This window comes from Phlebotomus papatasi, chromosome 1, assembly GCF_024763615.1.
Source record: "Phlebotomus papatasi isolate M1 chromosome 1, Ppap_2.1, whole genome shotgun sequence".
In the NCBI taxonomy this organism is placed as follows: Eukaryota; Metazoa; Arthropoda; class Insecta; order Diptera; family Psychodidae; genus Phlebotomus; species Phlebotomus papatasi.
In genome coordinates, this window is record NC_077222.1 from 41,416,730 (window position 1) to 41,431,491 (window position 14,762).

Genomic DNA, 14,762 nt, shown 5'->3' on the forward strand with positions numbered 1-14,762 from the left:
TGCAGGATCATTGGGCGTGATAAGCCTTATACAGGCTTCAGACCTAAGGCTCAGCCATATGGCTTAACTGCTCTAATTTCTTATCAATAACGATTTTGTAGAAAAATCTACCTTAAAATTGAATTATTCAAGATAAATAAACTATTAAGTTCTCAAAAAGCAATAACACTCGCTATTTAAGATTTTGATACCTTTGCGAACTAGGCTAAGCCTCTACTCTGAAGATCGCTTTAGTCTCCCTTAGAATTCTTTCAGAGCAAAAGCCCGACTGATTTATCATCGGTTGGAACTAATGAAGTTAGTTTAAAAAAAAGTTTAGCGGAATAAAGATATGGGGGTAGAAAACCAAAATCTAGATAATACCGGTATTTGGAGGGGTCATCGAAAGCTAGATGTCTATATCTGTTACTGCTTTACGATTGTTCCATTAATTTTATAGATAAATGGAAATTCAAAATCGATGGATTGCTCTTGCTTTGACTTCCTCCAATGAAATAGCAATATGTCTCGGATGATGGAGCCTTACCCTTTCAATGCCTCTTTTGTAGTGATTACGAAAGGATTGAGTTTATGAAAGCAATTAAATTCATTTGAATAATAAATCATTCAGAAAAATCTGTGCAAAGTTGAAAAATTAAAACGAACAAAGGGTATATACAAGAAATGGGAATAAAATTTAAATATCTCAATAGATTTCTTCAAGACAAAATGGACTGTCAGGAGAAAGTAAAGAGATAAAAAAATCTCGACAGAACTTCATAATTTCCCATCGCCGCAAAAGTGATGTTGAAGATGGAGAAGTGCTTGATATGTGAGAGATTGTGAAGCCAAGTCCAAGGAAAATGACAGAGGAAATGAGAGGAGAAAGCTTCAAGAAAAAAAAGAACTACGGAAACTCACATTTAGTTCGATATTAGCATAATTGAATGGGTTTTGACCTTTTTATGCATGCTGTCTTAATCTTTCTTCCTTCATTAGAAACCTTTTGCTTCAATGCATAATAACTTTTTTTTATAATCACCCTAACCGAACACAGACTGACCCCGACAAGTCGTTTACCACAAGTCATAACAATTTCTTTACTCTTGAGTTGACCAAAAAGAACCAAAAATGACAAAATCTAAAAGCAACCAACATTGTCCAAATTTAATATTTAACTACATGAATAAAGGTGCTCTTTAATATTAATTAAGAAGTAGAAGTGACTCTTGATTTCAAATTTAGTTTAAATTTTCTTTCGGTCAGAGATGATCTGTTTAAAAGTTTCTTCACATAATATAGGAGTATGCTTTGAAAACTTAAGAAAAGATAAAAATGACGCATTGTATGGATAAATGTAGCATTTACTTTTTGTAATAAGAAAAAATTACATGAGAGACAATTTAAGTTTCATCATGATGCTATTCCAAATGAAGAATTAACATTTTTACGACACTTTAGACTAAGATGGTGTAATTCGGAATAATCTCTAATTTCGAATTTTGAGATTTACTCACTGTTTCGGATAGTCAAAGAAAAAAAAACAAAACGATGAAGAGTATAAAACTTTACATTTGAGAGTACTTTTTCGTTGTTTTTATTTTTTTTGCCATCTAAAACTATAAACTAATCTCAAAGTTCCAAATTTTCTCATGATTCCAAATTACCCCATCTTACCCTACTGTCCTCAAGTGCTTATATATAGTCTACTTTTCCTTGTGTTGGCTGTCACGACTGTTTGCTGGTTTTAGAACAACGGCGAGAACTAAGGAAAAGAGTCAAGACAGGAACCAACACAAAAAGGCGATAATGCAGATGAATTTGAAAATAGTAAAGTGCTAAATAGTAAAGTGTGTCCGGGATAAAGATTTACCCTTTTTCATTTTTCATTGGAATAGCACCATTAATGGTGAAATTACGTCCAATTACGACAAATATGAATGTAAATTTGAAAAAATAAAAACGCATTTGGCCCTTTTAAAAATTTTAAAGTAATAGTTTTGTCAATAGATAATTTTCTAATTTAGCCTGAATAAATTTAACAATCAATTAGTCTGTTTGATGCACTTTTTTACTATTTTAGAGGCACAAAATATAATTTTGCTATAGTATAGTACTGTATTTGTGATTCCCGTGAATGAGCACGCTCCCTATCACACTGCTTATTATTCGTTCTAATATTCTTTGCGAATTCAAAGACTGTCAGGAAATACTGGAAATTGTAATTGTATGACAAATGCTTCACGAATTTCTCAAGAGTTGTCTTAAGGTAGAAAATTCATATTACATATACAGAAATTACACTTATAAAAATATAAGGCAATATAGAGATGTTTTTCTACATTTATTATAGGTTTCTTAATATAATCTAGAACATTCCACTCAAACTGCACTGTTTTAATAAGAGCTTCTGACTGATTTAGCCCTTGTTCTCCTCTATGTAATGGTACAAGTCACGTTACAATTCGTAGATTATTATTAATAGGATTCATAAAGGAGAAAATTCCCTGGATCTTGAAGTACCATTCTCTGGACCATCATCTCGGAGCAAAAACAGTGATAACCCCAGATAAAGTTTTGGTAGCCGGGATTCCATATTGATGACATCGACGATTTTGCAGTTTTTGAGTTCAAAAGCGCATCGAGTAATTTGATATAATTTAGAAAAATAGATAAAATGAGCTAGGCGTGATTCTTTATTCGTAAGGGAATTTGCCAAAAAAAAACAAACAGTTTAAATAACATTTTAGCAAAATCAAACACAACATTCTAGAATGTCACCGAAATGGGTAAAGGTGGTGTTTCGAAAATTTCTCATATGGAAATTCGAATCTCGACTTCACGATTAAAGTACTCTTAGTGGTGGCTGTATAAAAATATGATATTATTTTACCTTTAGTTGAGTTACAGGGAATCCTGGGTTATGCACTTTGAGATTATGTATTTATAATGGTGTTGTAAAAACACGATTTATGCGGATTTGCCTGCCATTTCTAGTTAATTATGAAACCATTTTTGATTTATTCCTAAATATATATAGGGGGAACTGGGTCAGTATTAAATATTAGGTAGTCGTAAATGCTGCGATTTTGGAATTAGATATCAGAATTCAGAGGACGTGATCTATATGAATTAATACACTGGTAAAAATAAAAGGATCAAATTGATCCAAATTTGATCTTTCAAATTTCAAACTATGAATGCGCATTTATTATATTAGAACATGTTAATTTGATCTCTCCTTTGCAAAGGGATCAAATTTGGATCAATTTGATCCTTTTATTTTTACCAGTGTATAGATATTATAAGATACAATACACATTATACATTATACATATATACAAGATACATTATAAGAGTGTTTACAACTGCCCCATGTTCGCTATTGCCCCAGTTTTCCCTAAATATTTTTGATGCGGCAAAAGCTTTTTTTTTAATGGATTATGGTTTTGAAAATTGACTAAAAAACTAGCTTCGAAAATGTTTTGCATTATTAAGGCGTTTTTGTAACTTATTTGAAAGAAAAAATCTGTGCGTATACAAATTTGCTGGGTGCATGCCATTTCTCACGCAGTGTTTTTTTTTGTCCTGAAAACATGCATTATCGCGGAACGCCCTGCATACACATACGCATTCGAAAATTTCATTTTGGACGCCACATATATTTAGTTATACGTGCTTTAGACCTGAGGCTTAGCCATTTGGCTTAAATCCTTTGATTCCTTATTAACCCTTTAACGACGAGACACTTTTTACGGACTGAAAATTAATAATAAAAATTAAACTGAGAAACATAATCAATGATAAGTCTTACATCTAACCTTGGAAAGTCCAACAGAGTCTGATTCGATGTATTTTGTGCTTCTGTGAACGATAGGGACAAAAATAGCCCAAAACTTTAAGCAATTTTTCTGACAATACCAATGAATAATATTTTTCGCTTTAATGAAAAATATTACGTATGAGTATTGTAGTTTTTATTGCCAAAAAGGTTTTGCTTAGAAAGAATTGGAAGTATAAAAAAAAATAAAATCAGTTATGAATTTGAGAATTTAAAAATTCGCCATTTTTTAGCTTAAATATTTACTACATAGCAAATAGCTAGAGACTTGCAAATAATATTCTAGATTCCTTCAACCTCCTACTTTTCAATTATCTACAGACATAAGAAAAAAATAACTGTAAGTAGTCAGGAAAAATTATTTTCTTTATGGGACACCGGTGTTCCAATCGTCCTTAAAGGGTTAAGCAAGATTTTTGAAGAAATTGTTGCTTCGGATTCGATATTCGGATTGGATTAAGTGAGATTTGCTCAAGGGAAATCTTACTTCAGGTCAAATGTACGAATAACTTCTTACGTGAATCAACACAATATTCAATGAATATTCAATAATATCACTCAAAAAAAGCGAAGAAACATTGTTAGTACTTCACCACAGCTAAATAAAATTGAAGTAAACATAAATTTCTGTCATATTTCTCGTATGCAATTGCTCAGACTGAATTTTCAACAAAGCAATTTCAACTCAAATCATATTCAAAATTTAACGTATTTAGTGTTAAAATCATCCAAAAAGAACAAATATTTAGATAGAATTTATTATTCATCAAATATTGGAATAAAAATCCATCATTTTAATCACTTTATTTTTAGTGTCCAATTTTATCCTCAAAGTGTCCAAAATAAGAAACTGGACAAAATTATGAGCCTTTACCATATATCTCTTTCTGTACTTTGTCCATATTACTATTACCATATTAGTGCTGTAGTATTACCATATTAGTACAGTGTATGTATTAGGACCAAGCAATAGCGAATATCGATTAAAAAAGAGATTCTTTAGTGGGCCGATTTGACGAAATTGACTATTTTACGATTGAGTAGAACATCAGTTAAAATTAAACTAAATTTTCGGAATAAACCGCTCTAATTCTATGTAAAATCTTTCCTAACTTTAAGAAGCTCTTCCTTGTTTTCCCAAAATGCTAATGTTTGTCGCCTGTAATTTGGTGGTTATAGAGAGAACTTTCACACTCTTTAGGTCCATTCTGGAACATGAATATGGGAGGGTGAGGCAGTTTCAGAGATTCATAAATTTCTTATGTTCAATTAGAGAGTTTTTTGGATTTTGAAAATAGTTTATGAATGAATTCCTAAGAGAATGCGTCAATTGTCCGAAACTTAATTTAAATTAAATTAAATTTGCAATTTTAATGGAAGGTGAAAAAGATTCTTTCGGAGAATATGAGACCAATCAAACGACTGAGAGTTTTATTCGGGCTACATTATCTGTCATCATGGCAAAAACTTTATCATCTTTTGTAATAGTTCTTATAGTCATTCAGTATACTTTCAATGTACCCTGACTTTTGGTGAATGCAAACTTACAAACTTTGCAAACATTCAATTCTTCCAGCTCTGTTAACTCCATCTCTATTTTTCCCGAAGTAAAGAGATTTTAAGTTTAGTGAGAAATTAATTTGAAATATCTCCTAAGTTAAGTTATTTCGACATTACAAAAATATTTTTTCCACCTCAGACATGGCAACGTCAAGGGAGGTTTCTCTGTTGAATGGAGATGCACTTTTTTGAGTTCAGTGTTCCACAAGAAAATTAATATGTTAAGACAAGAGAACACGACAAAGAAAAAAAGCGAGAAAAAGGATAACAAGTTGATGATAATAAAGTCAAGCGATAATAAATTGATTTATTTACACATGGTGCTTCCATGCAAAGGAACTCTTACCCAATCACAATCTCATCATCTCGTCAGACTATTTTTTAACACTCTAACCATCGATCGCTTACGGAATTTGTGTTTTGGATTTAAAAAGCACCATGTTGCAAAATTAATGTACTTTTAGGAGAACTGATATAAACAAATTAAATTGAAAGTGACATTTTTGATATGAATAACATGTCGGAAATTTTACAAAAACAATATTGATTTTGAAATTGTTAAAAATGTAAAAATAAGCCTTACGAATATTAATATGTAGATTATATTTTACATTTAGTCAGGTCCAGATGTCACACGGATTAGCAACTGCTGTATACTAGGCCAGTAAATTAACAATTATCGTAACTTTATAGGGAAATATACAGCTTAAACGATTTGCCGATTTTGATTACAAGTTACGACAATTTCATAAACTTAAATTTATTTTAAGGTCCTAATTATTTTTTTTTTCGATTTATATAGATTTACTTAATATAAGTGAATAACCTCGAATTTATTTAACCGTTTAAGGACGTTAGGTCATCCGTGACCCATAGAGAAAATAATTTTTCCTGACTCGCTAAAGTTATTTCTTTTTAATGAAAAAATGTGCGACATTTTCGGAATAGAGGGAGTATAATTTATTTAAATATGGTTCATATTCGTTTTAAAAATAAATTGTGAAAAAACACAATTCCATATTTTCCCATGACGACTATACGTAACAGATGTTAATTTGGTGATACACACTAAACTCGAGTAATGAGATATCTTGGAATAATAAAGGTGGGAGGTAATATTTTTTTTTATTTATTTATTTCGATGTACCGGGCTTTTATTTCCATTTTGTACATTGTTCGGTTTACAAATGTTTTATTCGGTTTACAATGTTTCGTGAAAAATGTCCATTCAGACGCTTCAATCATTTGCACCGGGCGGGACTCGAACTCACAATTGTGACAGTCGAGTCAGGGGTCACACCGCCCAAGAGCCGCACGCTCTTACCAATTGCACCACGGACCCCCTGGTAGGTAATAAAGGGGCCACAAAAATAGATATGAAATCACAGAGGCAGCCAAAATCCCGAAAACCAAAATCCCGAACGCCAAAATCCCCAAAGGGTAAAAATGTCGAAAACCAAAATTCCGAATGTTCAAAATCCTGAAAGAGATGAAATTATATGGAGGATAATCTATAGAATAATTTTCTAAGTCCAATTTTTAGGACGAAATAATTTTATATGAGATTTAGCCTTATTTTTATTCGAATTTTCCTTTCATAGTTTCCTTCTAAAGGAGGTATTTTGTTTTCCGAAAAACGAAATAATCGCTTTGGTTAGTTTGAAGATAAAATAGGATGCAATGTATTTGTCTTTTATACAGTGAATTTTTTTCAATGTCCGCTGATATTCTAAAAATTGTACTACAGGGCAGAGGCACTTTTATTTCTGCAGCTTCTCTCTTTCTTTAAGCGTCACACCATTTTAACCTGAAGTGATGCAATTTAACCAGAAAGTTTTCTGGTGGAATGAGTGTGATTGAAAGGCATGGAAGATGAAAAAAGGTACAAGGATGAATGGGAAAACATTTAGAGAAATATGCATAAAAAGACTGTAAGAACTTTGTGAATGAACTATATCTCTTGCAGGAAAATTCTCTTATAAAATCCACCGAGGGAATGCATGAAGATACGATCCTGTTTGTTTGTCATTGAATAGATATTGGGAAAGTTCGTGATTGAAATTTTTCAGTTGGTGCTTAAAAGAGAGACGTCGTGCTGAGGTGTTGGGTGAAGGAATTGTATGAAACGTGAGAAAAGAAAAGGGAAGATGAGACATTGTAAAACCGTAATCTGATTTAGAACTTGAGTTATCTATGAATTTCTTATCTCATTCCACCATTTTCCACATGCTGATATGCGAGATATGCAATGCCAAGAGAACGCAACTTTCGACCACAAGTGCTGATGGTTGAGAAAATACTCCCACGCTATCTCATTTTCCGCAAAACCTTCTCAACTTTCGACCTCCTTATACCCAGTGCTTAAATTAAACGGACTTTGTCGAAGTTTCTTCTTTCATTTATTGACACTGACTTTCTTGCGTATTAATCCTTCATATGACCAAATGAATTTCAAGAACCCTTTACTTCAGAGAAAATCCACTTTGCAGGTCGACTGAAAAGTTCTATAAGAGCGCGACTTTCATAAATAAACGGATACCAATTTTTAGCATCATAATTCGTATAAACTAATAAACTTCTTTAATGACCTCTACACGTTAAAGAAAATTATGTCCATATTGAAGAGTTTCTCCTTTACAAGCATAGGGAATTTACTTCAATATGCACTGGGAAAAAAAAGGGTCAAATTGACCCTTTTCCAAAGGATGGATCATATTTGACTCTTTGAAAGGGTCACCAGGTACCCTTCGAAAGGGTCACGGTTTTGACATCTATTTAATTCCGGAATAATCGAATAAAAAAAACAATGAAAAAGTGATCTTTGGTGTTCGCTCAGATGAGAGAAATATGATATCAGTAATAAGTTTACAATAAAACATGATTATTCGTGATAAATGTGCATACTAAATTTCAAGAGATACAAAAGTGAAGCTTTCAAAGGGTCAAATACGATCCATCCTTTTAAAAAGGGTCAATTTGACCCTTTTATTTTTACCAGTGTGGACATAAATTTGCCTAGTGTGTAGAGACCATTAGACATGCGAGATAGAGCAACATTGTTTATCGTCAATATTAATAGATGATATTTTTGAAAAAAAAAACTGTGACTTAAGATTAATAACTCGTCAGAACTTTAAAATTTAATGGTCACAATTGCAGTTTAAAACCAGTGATAAGCCCAGATAAGCTTATGGTAGCTGAGATTCTTTACAGGTGACCTCGGAATGCGTGCAACTCGGGGTGTTTGCAACTCGGAATGCGTGAAAATTCGATTGTGAGTTGAATTTTGGGGGTAAAAAATCGCTTAGTTAGTTAACACTTAGTTATGATGTGATTTTGCATTATTAAAAAGTTTTAGTGCAATTTACAATAAGTATGAGTATCTCAACTTCATATGTGTACGCAGATGAACAAAAAATCGTTGCATTTCAAATAGTTGGAGTCCGTTTTTCTTTACAATTCGGGTGACATTTCGGTCCCAAATGCCCGAATTTGAAAGAGTGTACTGTATGTGAATTGATGTTACAGTAGACTCTCTCTCAATCAGGCATATGGGGCAAAATGTCATCCAAAGTATCCATAGACTTGGACGTTAAAGCCATTGTAAATTCCATGAAAAGCGGTCAATTATAAAGGATCACGATAAAATAAGAGGAACTACGGCAAATTTTAGCAAATTTGCTACAAAATCAAGCGTGGAAATTATCAACAAAATTTTTCGCTCGATTGAAAAAGAGCCGATTGAGCGAGAGTCCACTGTAATTGAGAAAATATCGACTTGTCAAAATATAAGTCGAATAAGTCGATTTTTACAGAATTCATTTTTTTTTCATTTTTAGGATACTCCTTAATACGCTCTACTTTCCCTGTGAATATAATACCGAAGAGTTAATTATTCCCAAAGTTAGAGTTCTCAAATCTTAAAAATCCTATACTCAGCATGTGTATAATTTCAGCCTGAAATAACGCTCCTGTTAAGTTGGGCATTCATGACTTATTCGTTTTATATTCTGAGTCGTCGATATATGAATTAATTTGTAGAAAAATTAGAAAAATATAAAATTAAATTTTAATTTCCGCTCTTAAAACTTTTCAGTCAACCCACTGATGATAAACATGTCAACATTGATAAATAAAATATTATTTGTTTGAGCATTAATATGTTGGAAAAATATTGTGAGTTTTTCCACATTTCCGGATTATAAAGCTCTTTGTGTTCTACCTTCACCTTGAGACGGATGCTGCTTGGGTATTTTCTCTCCCACCACAATCCTTGGTTTGTTTTTTCTGCAGTTTTCCACGACCAACAACTATTACACACTTTTTAACTTTTCAACACGACCCCAACTCTTCCACAACAATTCTCCCTCAAGTCCTTGGATCCGTTTTGACTTATGTATAAAGTGTAGGAAGTTGCGTTTATTCTTGTACTTGATACAGCTTAAAGGGGACGCTCAGTGATTGCACATTTTGTGCACTGAAGTTTAGTACACAATTTGAAGCTGGTGCAAGGTGTAGACAGTGAAGCGCACTCATGGTTAAAATTATGTGAGTGAACAAAAGCTCTTCAGCAGGAGAGCTTTTGAGTAACTGATTATTTCAAGAGAGCCAAGCAAGTGTTGGATAATCTCGCCGTATTATGATCCATTCATTTGCATAGCGGTGGTAAATGGGCAGAATGAGATAATCTGCTATGTGGGAAAAAGCTCTGAAATGCCGCTAAAAAAAAACTCACGCGTTAAATGCTTCAAATAATAGAAGGGTTTTTATTCAAATAGAGAAATTTCTTATAAGATCTACTATCAATTGATTTTTCACACAATCAAAGTTGAAAAACGAATATCAAATAAAAGAAGAGTTGTTTTGAGCAACTTGAAAAGTTCTGTGTAATAATTACAGGATAATAAACTTACATAAGATATATGATAAACAGAATGTAAGTACCCTTTTATAGCTATGACATATCTTTTGTATTACTTCAAGTAATCACCAATGTCATTTTGTTGGGAAAATTTGTCTGAGAAGCATATTAACAGTAGTAAAACATTGAACGACGCTGGTTAATGAATACGGGTCTTAGACTGAAGGTTTAGGTCACTTCCTGAATGTCTCGAAAAACTAAAAAAAAAAGAAAAAGTGGTTTTTTCAAAATCAAATAGATCATTTTCCATTATCCAATCTTAAGTCGAAATTTTCCAAAGAAAAATTGTTTAAATATAGGACTATAAAAGATGATAATTTGGTTAAATTTTAAGTCAGAAGCTTATATTCCACATACACTTTCCTATAAGATTTATAGGTAGAATTTTTTACAAATTCATCTATAAAATTACAAACTTTTACTTCTGTAATTTTTCTAAAGAAAATTTTTCTTTAGAAAAGGAGGATCTCTCATGAAAGTTTCAATGCTGCTTGAAATGTAATGTCTGTGACATTAAGTTACAACAAAAGCGCCAGAAGTTTCAGTATCCTTTACTAACTTGGAGCTTTGTATTTTATCGTAAGAGTAACAGAATTTGCCGATTTAACCGTTTGTGGCCGGGTTAACAATTGTCAAATAGGTCGCACTATTGATCGATTTTGTATAAGATCTCAAAAATGCTATAGCAAATATTAACAAGAATGGGGCAATTTGTAACATTTTGAGTAGCATTAGTACGGGCTATTGTAAATGAAAAAAAATCAATTCATATATTTTGATAGTTAATTTAACATTCTACAGCTTAGTTACAGATCATTTTTTGCACTGGAATCGAGTTTAACGATTTCTAATTATTTTGGAAAGATTTTCTTAACTCTTTCCGAACCACAACATATCCAGCGAACGATTTTCAGTTAAACTCACTTTATTGTAAGTCTTAGTGGTCAAATATGATACTTTTGTAGAGAAAGAATTTTTTCCGCCTCTGGGAAATTGGAAAACTCATGGGTACTCTCATCCCCAAAAGAACGAAAAGAAGACAAACTTCAATTTTCCAAAAGCCAATAATATCAATTTTGTGAATTATTTTTGCATGTCAACTAACTCTTTTACAAGGTTGATCGCTAAAACAAGTAGAATTATTGACCAGTATCATCTGGGATGTCCAGGAAGTGGTCAAGAAGACACCAAATTCCTACTTGGCAACAGATACCTCAACATATTTCACACAATAACACTTTAACACACATTTCTTTCAACACAATGTTATTGTAGACACGTCAAGCTTTCTTAAGAGCTAAAAAAAAACATTCCCTGGACAATCAGAATTCACCAAAATCAGGAAGAATAGGAAAAACTTCCCTGAAAGCAATCTCCCTCGCAGCCAAATGTGAAAATTATCGGCCATATTGGGAAAAATGTCGCTCCCGCTTGGAATTTTGTTACAAGGTCTACCTCTAAGGTGACCTCTAGATTTTTGTGGACGAGAGTACCCATAAAGTTTGAACAAGTTTTTTTTGAAAATTTAAGAAAAAATTGTTTTTCGAATTTATGTAATCTGTAATCGTTAGTTATCATACTTATTGACCCCGAGAGGTTTTTCCTTATTCTACTCTAGAAATATCAAAAAAAAGTCACAATATCTGCGAGGAAGCAGAAAATCGAAAATTTACGATTTTTGATCAAAAATATCTAAGCTCAGGAGTTCATTAGGATCCTGCAAAAAATATCCTAGATTTGGACATCCTTATAGTTTGTAATTATCCAGAAGAATCGGATATTTATCGATGCCATAATACTGTTATATTTTTAACTAAAATTTGTGTGTGTTATCTCTCTATTTGCAGAGCTTGAGAAGAGTAAGTGATCGCATAGAATGATGACTACTCCGGACATCTTCGGCAGCCCCTTTCCGCCGTATAGGTGTCAGCCGTTGGCTGTACTTCCACCACGTGATGATAGTCCGCCAATGCCGGCACTTGACCTCAAACGCTATCCCAGCACTGAGGTTCCTCCGGCATCAACAACACCTGTCCGTTTACCTGAACGTGAAATGCCGATGCCGCACCTGCGTCCATCTTCGGCACAAACACCACCTAGGTAGGTTCTACCTCCTGGGCGCTAGCCAAATTAGCAGGACACAGTGCGACAGACCACATCTGCATCTCTCAGGAGAAAAGTCTGCAATCAACTTGTCTCGCTGTGTCTTATGTACAGAATGGCATGGGGAAGTAGTGCGCTCCCCTGCCTTATTTCCTCATCCACTGTGAAAACCCTGATCCAATCCGCCATCCCTGCGTGAGCAACAACCTAACATACAAATTTCTTAAACATAAATCTAACACCAGAAGGTTTCTTTCAAATTATAAGCATGCGTCATTCTCACTGTTTAAAAGAAATACGAGATCCAGGATATGAGCAAGTGATACAGTACAAAAATAAAGAAGTTTCCGAGTATGGAAAATCTACAAAGATTTTTCCTTTGCAAAAAAAGTAACCAAAAAAAAATTGCAATCGCGGAGTGTTCAATATATTGCTCCGATAGTAACTTTTGTATGCAATATAGAAAAATTTCTACCGCCAGAATAAGGAAGAAATGTAGAGCAACAGGAGCAAAAATATAATAGTAGAAGAGTAGAAAAGTTTGCTAATGAAAGTCGAATTAGATAAACAAGAAATGACTTGAAGAAATTCAAATAGAAATGCTTTTTGCCAGTAATACCTATTTATTGCAATAGTCGTAAAGAATCATTATATTTTCAATCAACATTTGCCACGATTAACATGCATTTGAACAAAAATAAATCTACAATCAACATTCATCAATAACGGCCACGTGCCTCGAAAGAAACACACTATGGAATTTGGTAAGTGCATTGTTAGAAGTAAGGCATTTTCCACTTTTCTGAAAAGTAGTACATTGTATCTGTATTCCGGTGACTTCCCATAAAAAGGAATTCTTTTCAATCTTGGGGCATGTTTGACTTGTACAAGATGCAAGCACACCCCTGATGCCCAAGGTCCTCACGGTCTCTGTATATCAAAAGGATTCTCCAGAAAATGGCCAAAGGTTTATATATATTGAAATGCAGCTTCCTGCAGAATTTTCACGAAACAATTTTGAACATTTCATGGAGGTGGAGGAAGGGAAAATCGCCGCCAAGCATAAAAGCACTCTCTTGAGATGGATGTAAAATGCCAAGAGTTGCGCCCAAGAATCATACAATAGGGGCTTGAGTGTAATTTTGGACGGTATCAAACGTACAACACCCCCGTATGTTTCAACGTTTTCGAGCCTCACCACCTTGCACTTGTACTTCATGATGCCACTGAATAATACATCACCATCTCGTATTCATTTAATATCATTTTCCAATGTGAATCTTCGTCAGATTCCCTCGCGAGTGAATCTTTCATCAAGACTGTGATCTTGAGATCCTCCTATTTTAACTTCCGATTTTCATCATGTTCTTCTAAATTTCTCTGCAGAAGCATTTACTGCAAAAGCATAATTGAATTAAATCTCGATGATTTTCTAGGAGAGTTACTGAAATCTTTATGAGTACAAAAGGTGAACAGTGCACCCGAAGAAATGAAAAGCCTTAAAGCAGTGGTATAGTTTTATTTTTGTTCTACAGGGAATTGATCAATTTATGTAATCTCTTAATTTCAAAGTAACACTTTGGTCCAATCACAGCAGAATTTTATTTCTGCTTCCACATGTTCATCACTGACCTTTGAACAATTTTTTTTGAGTGAAAACAAAAATATTCAAAAAATGAATATACATTTTTGGGCAGTAAATTATTCCATTTTGGTCAGTAAATAACGTAACATTAACGACAAATTGCTATTAACTTTAAACATTCCTGAGATATCAAAATATGATTTATAACTTCTCTATTTTCCAATTGCCAAGAATATTTTATTAGTTCTATGCATTGAGAATGTGTGAATCCCATTTTAATGACTTGCCGAAATTTTTTTTTTTTAAATATTTTTACTTTAAGTAACATTACACCCTACTCAAATTCCTCAAATATTTTCAAAAACGTAATGTAAACTTGTAGAATTTGGTTTGTATATTACAAACCATAACGGCCATTATTTGAACACCGTGAGCCATTTTCCTTCAAGAGAAGGGGGTTGACGAGGACATGGTTGGCCGAAAACAGTGCGAGTACGGATATTTGATCGAAAAAGTGAACGTGTTGAACTTCTGGTCCGAGGCTTTTAGGAGGCAATATTACTTTATTCCAAAGCTTAGAAGAGCAATCTAATGCAACGTTTATTTTTTTGTGCAACTCGTCCGTTAAATTTACTAAGTAGCATTATAAATGTCTCTGTTTGGAGTGGGCCAAAGTATAACAATTTATTTAAGATGTAAAATTCAAAAATTTGTCTTTTTACTATAGATCCTTCGGTTTTATATTGTTGCATATGCTAAAAAAAGAAATTTTC

The 14,762-nt window shown here is 33.2% G+C and overlaps 1 protein-coding gene across 1 annotated transcript in view; it reads left to right on the plus strand.

Annotated features, from left to right (window-relative positions):
• Positions 1–14,762, plus strand: part of LOC129799756 (sex determination protein fruitless) — a 205,680-nt gene that overhangs the window by 40,761 nt on the left and 150,157 nt on the right. Inside the window, exon 2 of the mRNA XM_055843954.1 lies at positions 12,149–13,168. The gene's annotated coding sequence lies outside the window, so the exon portion shown is untranslated. The remainder of the gene's footprint in view (positions 1–12,148; positions 13,169–14,762) is intronic.